General features: G+C 37.8%; 2 protein-coding genes across 8 annotated transcripts in view; one reads left to right on the plus strand and one right to left on the minus strand.

Moving 5' to 3' along the window:
• LOC126284279 (dynein axonemal intermediate chain 7-like) overlaps positions 1 to 14,851 on the plus strand; it is an 828,882-nt gene that overhangs the window by 476,161 nt on the left and 337,870 nt on the right. The window lies entirely within an intron of this gene.
• LOC126284278 (toll-like receptor 13) overlaps positions 1 to 14,851 on the minus strand; it is a 213,424-nt gene that overhangs the window by 194,537 nt on the left and 4,036 nt on the right. The window contains exon 1 of one of the 7 annotated variants that reach the window (XM_049983098.1): positions 6,334 to 6,406. The exons of the other annotated variants lie outside the window; for them this stretch is intronic. The gene's annotated coding sequence lies outside the window, so the exon portion shown is untranslated. Of the gene's footprint in view, positions 1 to 6,333; positions 6,407 to 14,851 lie in introns of those variants that run through there. 7 annotated transcript variants of the gene reach the window in all.

The raw sequence follows: 14,851 nt of genomic DNA on the forward strand, positions 1-14,851 counted from the left end.
GGTAGACATCAGGCAGGATTTTGAAAATTCTCAGATATTCAAAAAGAAAGTAAAAGAAAACCCCATTATCATTTCTACATTTTATAAGAATATTTGGACTCTTGCATGTAATTTCCACATAAATTTAATGGTGGTAATAAATAGATCTAGGAGTTTGTCACAGTACAGAAAACTAATAGTAGACTGTGAAAAGTAAATATGTTGTTCAAAATATTAGGTAATAGCAGCTGTGACTTTTTTCAGAGCAGCTGTTCTTCTTGTAATATACACATATCAAGTAACCAAGAAGTAATCTTTATAATTGAAAGGCCTGGAAGTACAAAAATAGGCCAATAGTTTCCCATGTCTTACCTCAACCCTTTTTCGAACACGACAACTAGTTTCATCAGACTTCATTGTCATCTTTAGGTCTCAAAACTCTTTTTGTTGTGAAACACATTCTTGTTCATTCGATCTCATGCCACGTTGTCATGTGGACTTCAAAACATTGGGAAAGCATCCCTGTTAAAAGACTGGTTGAATATTTTATTTAGGGAGGTGCTATTATACCACACGCTGTTTTAATTACTTTAGTGGGTGTCCCATCCAATACAGCAGAGTTTTTATTTTTATTTTTTAATGATAATATAATATTTTCCACATCCTTTATAGTGACTTTTTTGAAATCCATTATATACTCAGCTTCTTGGTGGATTCCAAAGGGATTTACTTTACTCTGATACTCTGCTGTATCAACATCTGACTTTGCCACATTTATGAAGAATTCATTTAAACACTCTGATATTTGAGCCTGCTTTACAATAAAGCTATCATCTACTTTAATCCTAGATATTTCATTACTTCTAACTCTAATGCATACCTTTGAATTGACAACAGACCACACTGCTTTTGTTTTACTTTTATGTTGTACAATGAACTTCTTGTTTACCATTTGTTTAACTGTCTTCACAACTTTTAATAGATTTATAATGATGAACATACACAGTAAAACGTCTGTTTTTATTATATTTAAGTTCATTGTGGAGTTTCCTCTTCCTGGCACTAGAAATTTTTATATCCTGGGTTATCTATTAGTTGTTTTGTTGCATGTCATTCTAAGTGAAAAAATTTCATTAAATATTACTAGAAGGCTACTTAAAAATTGTTAAAGCTATTACTACTTGAAATAAAGCTGTTGTAAGGCCATTCAACCTCTCTTAACTTATTTCTAAATGTAATTAGATTTTTTTTTTCACTGAAGTGCCTTTTCATATGGCTTTTAGTACATGAAATTTCTTTCTTAATTTTTGGTGGTCCAGTGAATAATGCAAAGTGGTAAGAGATTTCTAAATCCAAGCAAAATTTATAAAATTATTCAAATACATAATTTCTTAGAATATTATCAATACAGGTAGGTGACTGTGCATTTAGTCTAGTGTGTAGTATGAAGTTAATTTTGAAGTCAAAGTTTTTATTAAGTCAGTGAATTTGGACACGTCATTGCTTTCAACTATGATATTAATATTGAAGTCAGCAGCTATTAATATCTTTTTTTCTTAATTCTTTACTGATTTTTTAAGCAAGCAATGAAATTTCACCAGAAAAGCTTCAATTGTAGCGTTCTCTTGTACTCTATAAACAGAAACAACTTTGACATTTAGGCCCCTCAACTCGATACAGCAGCTTTCAAATACACACTCTTCATTCAAATGATTAAAATATTTCTTATTTTACATTTTATATCAGAATTAGTAAGTGTGCCAGAGCCTCCATGTGTTTTCTCTCATCTACAAAAGCTATTGACTAATTCGAAATTTTCAATTTTATTAAGAATTAATGTTATCAGATGGAAGCCAATGTTCATTGAGGCAAATATATATTCAGATAGAATAATTTGTAATTCGTCCACTTTATGACTGTTGTTTGAAGTCAGCACTCAGACCATTTATATTCAAGTGCATTATGTAGAGATCTTCTTTTCTGTTTGTGGTCTCAGGCATACTCTTTCTTGGGTACTAATTCAGTATTGCCATTTTCATTTCCAAACACTGTTTCTCATCCCCATCATTTTGTATAAGTCTGGTACACAGCTTCTAATCTGCCAGCAATTTGTAATTTGACTTATTCCATACCCATCAAGGCTCTAATGCATGATGGTATTGAGAAACTGCAATGTATGAATAGATGAAAGAAATGGATGATAATCTTCTTTATTCCATATTTCCTCTCTGGTTTGTGATGAGTAACTTTTCCACTGAAGTGTGGAATTCAGCTATAAAACTAACATGTATGTACCAAGCTTACATAAAAATTAATTATATATATTACACTGGCATTTTGTGTACTCATGTTCTTCTTCAATTAATTATAATTATTAGTGAATTTTAATTATTACAACTGATTAATACCAAAAAAGAATTAATGTGCTAGAGTTCAACTCTACAGACTGTTTAAGTTCTTTAATTGATTCCTACAAGATATTCAGCTGGAACTGAATAGAAGTCTTGTTTCTCATTTTTGCAAAATAAATATGTAATTTTTTCCCATGGAATATGAATTTTTTCACAGACAAAATAAGTGTAGTCACTATAACATACTGACTGCCGATGTTTCATCCAGGGCCTTAATGAACATAATCTCAAATTCCTACAAACTCCAAACTATGAGGGTTGGAACTTAAATAGTGGCAACTAGTTATTCACAACCAATACAAAATAATATAGTGGAGATAGCTTTCGGCCATTAAGGCCTTTGTCAGCAGAAGACACACATACACACACACACTCATGCAAGCGCAAATTGCACACACGTCTCCAGTCTCAGAGAGCTGAAAGCACACTCCGAGCAACAGCACCAGTATATGATGGGAGTGGTGACTGGGTGGGGGTAAGGAGGAGGCTGGGGCGGGCAGGAGGAGGGATAGTATTGTGGGAATGGTGGACAGTGAAGTGTTGCAGTTTGGACAGAGGGTATGAGAGAAGGTGTGGAGGAGGGGTGGGGCAAGGGGGGGGGAGGGGGGGGGGTAAGTAGCGGAAATAAAAGAAATTAAAAGACTGGGTGTGGCAGTGAAATGACAGCTGTGTAGTGCTGGAATGGGAACAGGGAGGGGGCTGGATGGGTGAGGACAGTGACTAATGAAGGTTGAGGCCAGGAGGGTTACGAGAATGTGGGATGTGTTGGTGGGAAGGATACATGTGGCACAGGCTGTGAAGCAGCCATTGAGATGAGGGGTATCATGTTTGGCAGCGTGTTCAGCTACAGGATGGTTCACTTGTTTTTTGGCCACAGTAATGCTGTGTATTGACGGTCTGCCGTGGGGGAATGTAATGCATTAGGATAACATCATCACAGTCGTAGACAAGAATCACCATAAGTTTCATCATACTGCGGCTCTGACGCACTTTCAACTTCCTCAGTGACCCATAATGATGCCTTTCATTGGATTGGTGTTTCAGTTTTGACTTGTATGGTGTGGCCCATGTCTCATCTAGCATTATGATATGGCATAAGAAATCCTCTCCTTTGTGCTCATAGTGCTTGCACTGCATCTGAGCAGCATTGTAACACATCCATTTCTGCATTTCCATCAAGTCATGCGGATGCAATGTTTCGCATGGCCAGGTGTTCCCTCAGGATGCAAATCACAGTCATATGCACTAATCTGGTTTCGTGGGTGAGCTCATAAATCTTATGGCATCAATCACTGTCCACTAACAAGGTAACTGCATGCACGTCCTCTTCAGAGATGCTAGGACAACATGCCCGATGCAAGTTTGCCACAGTTTGCCACCTTCATTGAAGGCTTTTCTCCAGCATGCCACTGTTCTGTAGGACAATGCCAGTTCCCCACACACCTCTTGAAGACAATGAAACACTGTAATGCTGTACGACCTCTGGCTCATTCAATCTTGATCCAAGTTCATTGTTTTGTTTTGAAGACATATTGACACTGTTACATTAGACCTCTCGCTCCCAAGTGACTGTGTGCATGCTGGTGATGTGGGACGGGCGAGACCATTTGCTTGGAAGTAAGGTAGGTATGTCAACAATGTGTGCTATTCCATTGCATAGTGTCTCCACAGCAGTGTTACTACTATTTCATTTCCAACCTACATATTTTCTTCAGTTGCTGCAGGTTGTACAAAATACAATGCACACAGATCAGCACCTACTAAAATTTCTAACTGACCCCAAAACATGTCCTTAGCTTGGCGACCATACAAACTAAAAGTCCAAACTGGAGTGATGGGACAATGTAGCTATATCTGTGTGTGTGTGTGTGTGTGTGTGTGTGTGTGTGTGTGTGTGTGTGTGTGTGTGTGTGTGCTGGAGAGCCACATTCAAGGTCTGATCCAGTCCCGGGAAGTATTCTGTCACAAGTGGGGCACTTTTGGGGTTCTTCTGTGAGAGGTTCTGGGTTTGAGGGGATGAGGAAGTGGCTCTGGTTATCTGCTTCTGTACCAGGTCGGGAGGGTAGTTGCGGGATGCGAAAGCTGTTTTCAGGTTGTTGGTGTAATGGGTGAGGGATTCAGGACTGGAGCAGATTCATTTGCCACGAAGGCCTAGGCTGTAGGGAAGGGACCATTTGATATGGAATGGGTGGCAGCTGTCATAATGGAGGTACTGTTGCTTGTTGGTGGGTTTGATGTGGACGGATGTGTGAAGCTGGCCATTGGACAGATGGAGGTCACACACACACATATCCATCCGCACATACACAGACACAAGCAGACATTTTGCTTGTGTCTGTGTATGTGCGGATGGATATGTGTGTGTGTGTGTGTGAGTGTGTGAGTGTACACCTGTCCTTTTTTCCCCCTAAGGGAAGTATTTCTGCTCCCGGGATTGGAATGACTCCTTACCCTCTCCCTTGAAACCCACATCCTTTCGTCTTTCCCTCTCCTTCCCTCTTTCCTGAAGAAGCAGCCGTCGGTTGTGATAGCTAGAAATTCTGTGTGTGTGTTTTATTTATTGTGGCTATCTACCGGCGCTTTCCCGCTTGGTAAGTCTTGGAATTTTTAAAACTTCCACATGGGAAAAATATATTAAAAACAAAGATTGCAAGACTTACCAAGCGGGAAAGCACCGGTAGATAGGCACAATGAATAAAACACACAAACACACACACAGAATTTAGAGCTTTCGCAACCGGCGGCTGCTTCGTCAGGAAAGAGGGAAGGAAAAGGAAAGATGAAAGGATGTGGGATTTAAGGGAGAGGGTAAGGAGTCATTCCAATCCCGGGAGCGGAAAGATTTACCTTAGGGGGAAAAAAGGATAAGTATATACATGCACACACACAATCCTTGGAGCGGAAAGACCTCCCCTAGGGGGAAAAAAGGACAGGCGTACACTTGCACACACACACATATCCAGCCGCACATACACAGGCACAAGCAGACATGTCTGCCATAATTTGAGAAAAAAAATTCTGAGAATGTATGTTTGGAGCACAGAATTGCATGGTAGTGAAACAGGGACTATGAGAAAACTGGAACAGAAGAGAACTGAGATGTGGTGCTACAGACAAATGTTGAAAATTAGGTGGACTGGTAAGGTAAGGATTGAGGAGGTTCTCCACAGAATCAGCAAGGAAAGGAATATACAGAAAACACTGACAAGAGTAAGGGATAGGATGAAAGGATATCTGTTAAGACATCAGGGAGTAACTTCCATGATCCTAGAAGGAGCTTTAGAGGTTAAAAATAGTAGAGGAAGGCGGAGATTGGAATACATACAGCAAATAACCAAGGTCATAAGTTGCAATTGCTCCTATGAGATCAAACAGTTGGCACAGGAGAGGAATTTGTGGCACACTGCAGCAAACCAGTCAGAGGACTGAGGACAAAAAAAATATCCAGTTACAATCCCATGAAATTTTGCACCCACAGTTTCATTTAGTTTATGATCTTTAATGTCTACTTCTGGGGCTAGAATGTTATTTTTGTTTGTGTGAAATTGAGTCAGTGTGAGATTAACTCTTAAACTGTTTGCTGTGAAGCAGCTATATACATACATGTTAAGCTACACTCTGTGATGCAGCTGGTAAAACTGAGTCTGTATTCCTATGTCTTTAGTAAATGTTATAGTTTTTTAACCATTTTTTAAAGTCAATTTACTATCACTAACAGTATGAAAACTGTTCCAAACCCACAAGGCTACAAGTCTAAATCACAGATAAATATGCCAAGTTTAAATTGATTCAGATTTCTAGTGTAGAAATACTCAATTGTGTAAACCTCTTAGGGAAATTGCTGACTATTGTATTGAGTGGCATTAGCACTTATTTTCAGCAAGAATTTAAATGAATGGACCATGAATTAACTGAACATTCCAAATTCAACAGAAATACTTACTCTGACCATTGCTCCAGATGAGATGATACCATTGTGAATTATTTGCAGAACTTCAAATAACGCCCTTTTATCCTAAAAGCATGAAAGTTAAGTAAGTTTCTGTCATTTTTAATTAGGAGTATATCCAAATTTTTCATTTTTTCCAACTGCAACCAGAAAACTTCAGATTTTGAGTCCTATAAGTAATTTGAAACATTTGCATTCAGGTAGAACATGACACTAATCAACTCATAAATGTATTGAATATGCATTGCATATTAAAAAGTGAGGCATTAGTTTCCTGCAGTGGCTTGTCAGACACTGAAAATGTGAATCCACCACAATGTCTATACCACTTTTAGTTAATGTTTTTTTCTCATTTCTTCTTTCCAACCTTTGTATATGTGTTAAGACCTATCATTAACATTTTGTTGGGTTTTTCATTGCATGGAAAAGGTCACATTTTTACAAATCTTGTCCTTCATGGGTAAACAGCTGGGCATATAGACCAAGCTTCATGCAACATATTTTAATTAGTTATTTTCATCTCATTGTGAATATATATGGTACGGTATGAACTGGCAGTCACCTATTGAGTGCTAAATCATGTCAGTTAGCATTCCAGCTTCACCTTTTGCTCAAAAACTTCATGAATCCTGTGATTTTTTCTCTAATCTTACTGGAAGTGCTCATACCATCACCTTCATTTTGAAACTCAGATTTTTGTGCCTTTTTACAATACCTGCTATCATTAACTTCCACCATGACCATTATGAGCCAATATTTTAAAAATTATATTACTGTAATTTTTCAGTCTTGTTTTTCTTTCAAACACCAAGTTTAAACCAGTTACATTGCTAATCTTGGTTTGTATTATTGTCTTTGTTCAGCTTGTAATCCTATGCAACACCTATCTTGAAACTTCCTGGCAGATTAAAACTGTGTGCCCGACCGAGACTCGAACTCGGGACCTTTGCCTTTCGCGGGCAAGTGCTCTACCATCTGAGCTACCGAAGCACGACTCACGGCCGGTACTCACAGCTTTACTTCTGCCAGTACCTCGTCTCCTACCTTCCAAACTTTACAGAAGCTCTCCTGCGAGTACCGGGCGTGAGACGTGCTTCGGTAGCACAGATCGTAGAGCACATGCCCGCGAAAGGCAAAGGTCCCGAGTTCGAGTCTCGGTCGGGCACACAGTTTTAATCTGCCAGGAAGTTTCATATCAGCGCACACTCCGCTGCAGAGTGAAAATCTCATTCTGGAAACATCCCCCAGGCTGTGGCTAAGCCATGTCTCCGCAATATCCTTTCTTTCAGGAGTGCTAGTTCTGCATGGTTCGCAGGAGAGCTTCTGTAAAGTTTGGAAGGTAGGAGATGAGGTACTGGCAGAAGTAAAGCTGTGAGTACCGGGTGTGAGTCGTGCCTCGGTAGCTCAGATGGTAGAGCACTTGCCCGCGAAAGGCAAAGGTCCCGAGTTCGAGTCTCGGTCGGGCACACAGTTTTAATCTGCCAGGAAGTTTCATATCAGCGTACACTCTGCTGCAGAGTGAAAATCTCATTCTGGAAACACCTATCTTGTTTACCATGGATGTTCATTGATATTAAATAACCTTTTCATTCTGAAACTGAGTCTTTCAATTTGTATAAGGATACAACAAATTGTTGATGAAGATTTTGGTGCCTAGCAAGGCAGCTGTTTTGTTTCAAACTGAAATCAGTTCCATTCCACTTTCATTATGGAATAGCCATTTCTGCAAATTACAGAGAAGCAACAGAAACAGTTCCAAAAGCAACACCTGCAGAAGCAGCAAACACTTTACCTTTTACAGAAAAAAGCAGAACAGCAAGAGGCACAGTGTTGGTAACAACAGCTGCAACATCAACAACTTCATATTAAACATATTGGTACATACACTGTTGTCCAATTCCTGATTTTAAGCCCATCAGTCCTCTCCCCAGTTATTCCCATTATTTAATAGTGTCTGCAATGCCAAAAATGACTATGTTGCACGTTTATAGTACCAACTCATTGTGTCTTAACTCACACTTGAGCTGTGAATATTTCCTTTTCCAGTATGGTCCAGATACCTTTTGACTTCTGTAGAAATTTTCTCCTCAGCCAGAATCTTCATCTATCACCTCAGAAGTACACATACAGATATTATCCCATTATTTTGACCAGTGAGTGAATGTATGTCAATATTTTTGCTTTTCCAGTTTATTACTCAGCCAGGCTAATCTTCTACATAAGGACAATTGAGATGCTAGCCATAAGTTAACAATTCCTTTTCATATACACCATCCTGAGAGGCAGTCAACCTACATGAGACATCATCATAAAAGACTGCCTTCCCCGGAAATGCCAGAATTGCAATTACATGTTGAAAGTCTCAACTGGAAGACTTGCCATTTGAGGAAGTGCTCAGATTAGCTCAAACACTAAAAATGGTGAAAGTTGCAGAAAATGTCATATCATAGGACAAATTTATCACATCATCTGTCCACTGACACAGACAGTTGCTGCACTGTGATTACCTCATCAGCACCCATATCTATCATGTGCTGAGTGTTTCAAACAATACAAAAGATGATATACACTGATGGAAAAAGAAATCACACCACCAAGACAGAGCTATGTGACATAAAGTTGGTAAGCATGTTCTGCATCTCAAAGATGATGTTTATTCAAATTTCTTTCCAGTCGCATCAGAGTGGCACTAGTAGTTCCGCTCTGAGGATGCAAATCAGGTTTGCTTTAAATACATGCTATAATGGTTGCGAGCATTAGTTACTTTTGAGATTGGACATGAGGAGTTGATGTTAGTCAAGACTTTTTTAAGGCGACTTTGATGCCACTATCAATACCTCACCAAGTTTTAACAAGGTCATGTAATAAGACTACAAGAAGCAATATTGCAGAAAAAATTGGCAGGTATGTAGTCACTGTATATGATTGCTGCCAGCAGTGGTTGTGACAATGTATGGTTGCAAGAAGACTGAGCTCTGGATGGCCATGTGGCACTACAGAGAGCAAAGACCATGCCTCTGGTGCATTGTGCTGCATTTGCAGCAGCAGTCTGATCAGCACTTGGCACCACAGCAACACAATGAACTGTTACAAATCAGATACTTCAAGGACAGCTCCAAACCAGACACCCTTTAGTGTGCATTCCACTGACCCCAAATCACTGCCATTAGTAACTTCACTCCTGTTAAGCAAGAGCTCATCAGAGGGCAGGCTGGAGGTATGTTGTGTTTTCTGATGAAAGCTGATTCTGCCTCCGTGCCAGTGCTTGGAAGAGGATAGTTGGTGGCCTGGACCAACTTGTCTGTGTGCTATTCGTACTTGGATTTATGGTCTAGCATGTGATTTCATATGACAGCAGGAGCACTCTTGTGGTTATCCCAAGCACCCTGACTGAAAATTTGTACATTAATCTGGTGATTTGACCTGTTGTGCTACCATTGATGACCAGGATTCCAGAGAGTGTTTCCCATCGAGAATAACGCTCACTCACATACCACTGTTATAACCCAACATGTCCTACAGAGGGTCAGCATCCTACCCTGGCCTGCTTGATCACTAGATCTGTCTCCAGTTCAGCACATATGGGACAACATCAGACAACAACTCTAGTGTCATCCACACTGTATTCACTGATCAAGTGCAATGTAATACATGTAATACCATCCCACAAACTGATATCCAGCACCTGTATAACACAATGCATTTACGTTTGTAAACTTGCATACAACATTGTGGCAGTTAAACAGTTATTAATGTATACCAGCATTCAACATTGGTAGCACCTTATCTCACACTTGCATTAACCTGTGACCATGCAATGTTAATCACTGAAATACAATACTTAGAGAAACGTTTTCTCAAAATTTTGTTACTCTGTATTAATTATATTATGGTGTTCAATTTTTTTTTTTTTTCAATCAATGTGACTGATTCGATAAAAATCTACTCACCAGCTGGTGGCAAGAGCAAACACAAACAAAAGTTAAGGAAATATGCAAGCTTTTAGAGCCAGTGGCTCCTCCTAGCAGAAGGGTTGAAGAGTGAGGAAGGGGCATTGAGGAAAAGAATTAGTGAGTTTTGCTTTTCCTCCCCCTTCCCCTTCCCCTTCAAGCCTTCTGCCAGAAGGAGCCATAGACTCCAAAAGCATGCACATTTTGGTAACTTTTGCGTATATTTGCTCTTGCCATTGCTTGTTGATTAGATTTTTATCCATATAGTTATATTATGTTTTCAAAAATTAATTATTTTGTTAATACAAAAGATAATAGTTTCTGCATCTCTAAGATTATTTTTTCTGTCTATAACTAACAAGGAGATATTTCTAAAGGTAAATAAACAATCTTGAAATTTGGCAGTTATTTAGAGGGGGTAAAATAATGCAATATGTAGTTTTTTATTTGAGCCCAGTTTCACTTTTAACAGGTAAAACACATCCCAGAAAATAATTTCCCATAATATCAGGTTTAGATGGAATATCTTCAAAATGATGACATATAAAAAATGTTTTTCGTATAAATGTTATGCAATTAATGTTCTTGAAAACTGTATAAATCAACTTTTGTAATAACATGAAATTTTGCAAAATACTGCACTACCATTAATTAATTGTGAAAAATGAAAACAGGAATTAAAGAAGCTTTAAATGTAAAGAAGCTTTAAATGCTATACATCCAAGAGTAATAATACTGGTTGCTGAAGTAACATTTCAATTAGCAGATTTTGATGTTGTCATGAGGAAATTTGGGTCTCCAAAAAGAAATCCTCAAATTCGCACTCCAAAATCACCATTGGTTCCTTTTCAAACTATGAAAAAGGTGGGTTGACAATGTTAAAAAATTGAATCGAAGACATAAAGTAACAATTTAACAAATAAAACAAATATAAGTAAAATTAATAATTAAATAATAATGAATTTTTAGACATTTAAATTAAGTGTGTTGAAAATACTCTGACTGCACACTGTGTATATCTTATTTTTGAAAAATGGTTTTCCGGAAACCAGCTTCATTACACCTAGATGTAGGTGACATGAAAATATCTTTATGTTATTATTAGAGTAGTAATTTTTTTTATTAATTAATCGTGGTGGGGTACTTTGCAGAATTTTATATCACTACAAAAGCTGATTGCACAGTTTTCAAGAATATAATTACATATAAACTGTTACATGAAAAACTTTTTTGTGTATCATCATTATGAAGTTATTTCCTCTAAATCTAATAGGCCAAATTACCTTTTTGCCTATGTTTTACCACTTAAAAGTGAAACTAGGCTGAAACAAAAAATTGCATATTGCATTATTACGTCCCTTCTACATACAGACCAAGACTTCATATGTTCAAGGAACCTCACCAGCAACATTTCTGTTAAAACTGATGTTTCCAAGTGTATTACTAGAACACATTTTATTCAATACAGCCTTCCTGATACATTATGTGATAAACTTAACATTCTTGTCCAGTTAAGTGAACTCTGCCATGTTCTTTACTGCACTAGGGTAACCAACATCATTTTCTGTAAATAACTTGGGTCTCTGCTACCTGTCGCTTTGCCACTGTGGTCCCACAAGTTCCCATCAGATCACCGAAGTTAAGTGGTTTTGAGCTAAACTTTGATGGGTGACACCTGGGTCTGCTGAGTATTATTAGCAAGTGGGATGCACTCAAACCTTGTGAGGCCAATTGAGGAGCTATTTTATTGAAAAGTAGCAGCTTCAATCATGCAAACCAACAATGGCTGTGAGCGCAATTTGCTGACCACATGTCCATATCCACATCCAGTGATGCATATGGGTTGAGAACAATGTGACAGTCATGAAACTTCCTAGCAGATTAAAATTGTGTGCCTGAACGAGACTCGAACTCAGGACCTTTGCCTTTCGCGGGCAAGTGTTCTACCATCTGAGCTACTAAAGCACGACTCATGCCCGGTACTCACAGCTTTACTTCTGCAAGTATCTCATCTCCTACCTTCCAAAATTTGGAAATTTGGAAGGTAGGAGACGAAATACTGGCAGAAGTAAAGCAGTGAGTACCGGGCGTGAGTCGTGTTTCAGTAGCTCAGATGGTAGAGCATATATATGATAAATCTTGGATGTATAACAAATACAAATGCTTTAGGGATGAACATTGATTGTCAGTTAACATGGAATAAAGACACAAAGGTACTGGTCAAACTTGTGCCACCAACACGTTATGCTCTTGGAGTACTACATCATTTTGTAAAATTCGATTTGTAGTGGTGACATAGTATTTGTAATACATTGATTTCTTAGCTATGGTATTGTTTTATAGGGACTGAAGGCACAAAAATTGGGCACAGTTTTTAAACTGCAGAGAAAAGCCTAATAATAATACCTAGAAGTTTTAATGGGGCTCAATGTAAAGAACTGTTTAAAAAACTGAGTATCCTTCAAGTCAGTACTTCATTCTGCCAATCTGTTGTGCATATCGGTGAAAACATGACTAAATATTTCACTAATAGTTCTATACATAATCATGGAACAAGAGTTAGTTTGAACTTACATTTTCTATTAGAGACCAAAAAAATGTATAATAAGTTGACCAAGGAAATGAAAAATATTTCAAAAATATGCCTGTTTTAAAAGGCAGCTAAAAATTTCTTCATAGGTAATGCATACTATATGATCAATGATTACTTAGAGGACTCAGAGTAATGGTTAATAATGAAAGGAGGTAACTGCAAAATGTTGTCACATTACTATTTTATCATTCTTCTGAGTTCAACATCTCACTCATCATGGGGGAAATGCTAACACAGTTTTTCAAGTGGATTGAGGGGAGGACATGAACACATGCAGAAGGATAAGGGCATTTTTATGAACCTGGATTGAGGTTTCTGAATGGACTGGTGTTAGAGCAAGGGGCATAGCAGAAAGTTCAGGTTCTGGGGACAGCAGTGGGTATTCTTGATGTGTGATGACTATCCTTGATGTGTGTAGTGATAAAAGGCAAAAATTTGTTTGCATGAAAGAACATTTGATATCAGGGACCAAACAAATGAGGCAATGCAGTTGTTAAGATGCTAACCTCATATCAAGGAATGTGGAGTTCTCCCTGTCCAGCCATCTTGGTTTAATTTTTCTGTGGTTTCCTAAATCATTTCTGGTAAATGCTAGGATAGTTCCATCATAAAGGTCATGGCCAAATGCTTGTCCTACTTTCATAAAGAATAGTTATCTATATTCTGTGTGTATGTATACTTTTGAGTTATTTATTTTCATTGTATTTTGGTGTCAAATCAAATATCATAGTAAGATGATTCCTGTCTGGATCAATAAGAAATATATTTCCATTACATAGTCATGAAGATTTTCTTGAAATATGTCTTTACCATAGGAAGATTACTATACATGATGGTTTTAACAATGGATCTCAATTAAAGATTCAAATGTCTACCTTGATAATTTTTAAAACCATTTAGAAATCACCATACGTCAGTGCAAGGCAGTATTTTTGATGCAGAATAGAGTGAACTGTGACTTTCAAAGCAATAACTGATAGTGAAAAATGATAGACAGTGAAGGTTTCTATTAAACAGTGGAAGTAAGGGTTGTGGCTTGTTTTGCTTTAATGGACAAGTCAAATGTTATTAGTTGAATCTGGTTACAACTGTCATTGTTGGGATTAAAGTAAGAGCAGAACATCATCATATTCTTCATATAGATGGGGTGGCAGTTGTCTTTATATTTTTGCTCCATTCCAGTCACTACTGAAGTGAACAATTGAATAACATCATCTAGATGTTTAGTATACATGTTTTGATAGAACTACAACTGCTGAACTATGAAATACCTCTAATGACCTCCTTGAATACCCTCCACATATCATCAGTCAATGGCAAAAGCTCAGGTGAAATTTTACACATGAATCGTCTTAGGAGAGTGCCTTGTGTCCTCTATCCTTAGAATCAGCACGTACCTTCTGCATTGTAGGCAAGTTTGGCCCCAGGGAACTGAACGTATCTATGGATATACCAAACAAACTGTCCTAAAACTGATTCAACTATTATAAACACTGAGCTGAAGTATTTTATATTTGCTGTCTTATTATATATCACTATCTTCATTTAATTAATAATCTCAGACAAAACAGAGTTAGCCTTGTACATTTGGAGGAAGCTGAATAAAATTGTTACCTCTTCTGTGTTCTCAGAATTTGGGCAGATGCCAAATTCATATCTGTTAGCCTCAAAAGCTGTGTTTCTCATGTAAAACTGTTCACAGTTATTCACAGTTCGAAAGTCCCAGTCAACTTAAATGTTATAAAATCATTCTCAGATCACTCATTTTCTGAAACTCTGCAAGAGTTTCTGTGATCAACACAACACATTACGGATGCAGCACTTTCTGCAAAGATGTATCCTTGAGATATACTCCTGCCAAGACATATAAATGTAGATGACATTCCAATCATGTGGTAAGATACATAGAATGGTACAAAACTGTTAACAAATGCTGTGTATTCAATATGAGAAATCTTCTAAAGTTCAA

This window comes from Schistocerca gregaria, chromosome 8 (assembly GCF_023897955.1).
Source record: "Schistocerca gregaria isolate iqSchGreg1 chromosome 8, iqSchGreg1.2, whole genome shotgun sequence".
Taxonomy (NCBI): domain Eukaryota; kingdom Metazoa; phylum Arthropoda; class Insecta; order Orthoptera; family Acrididae; genus Schistocerca; species Schistocerca gregaria.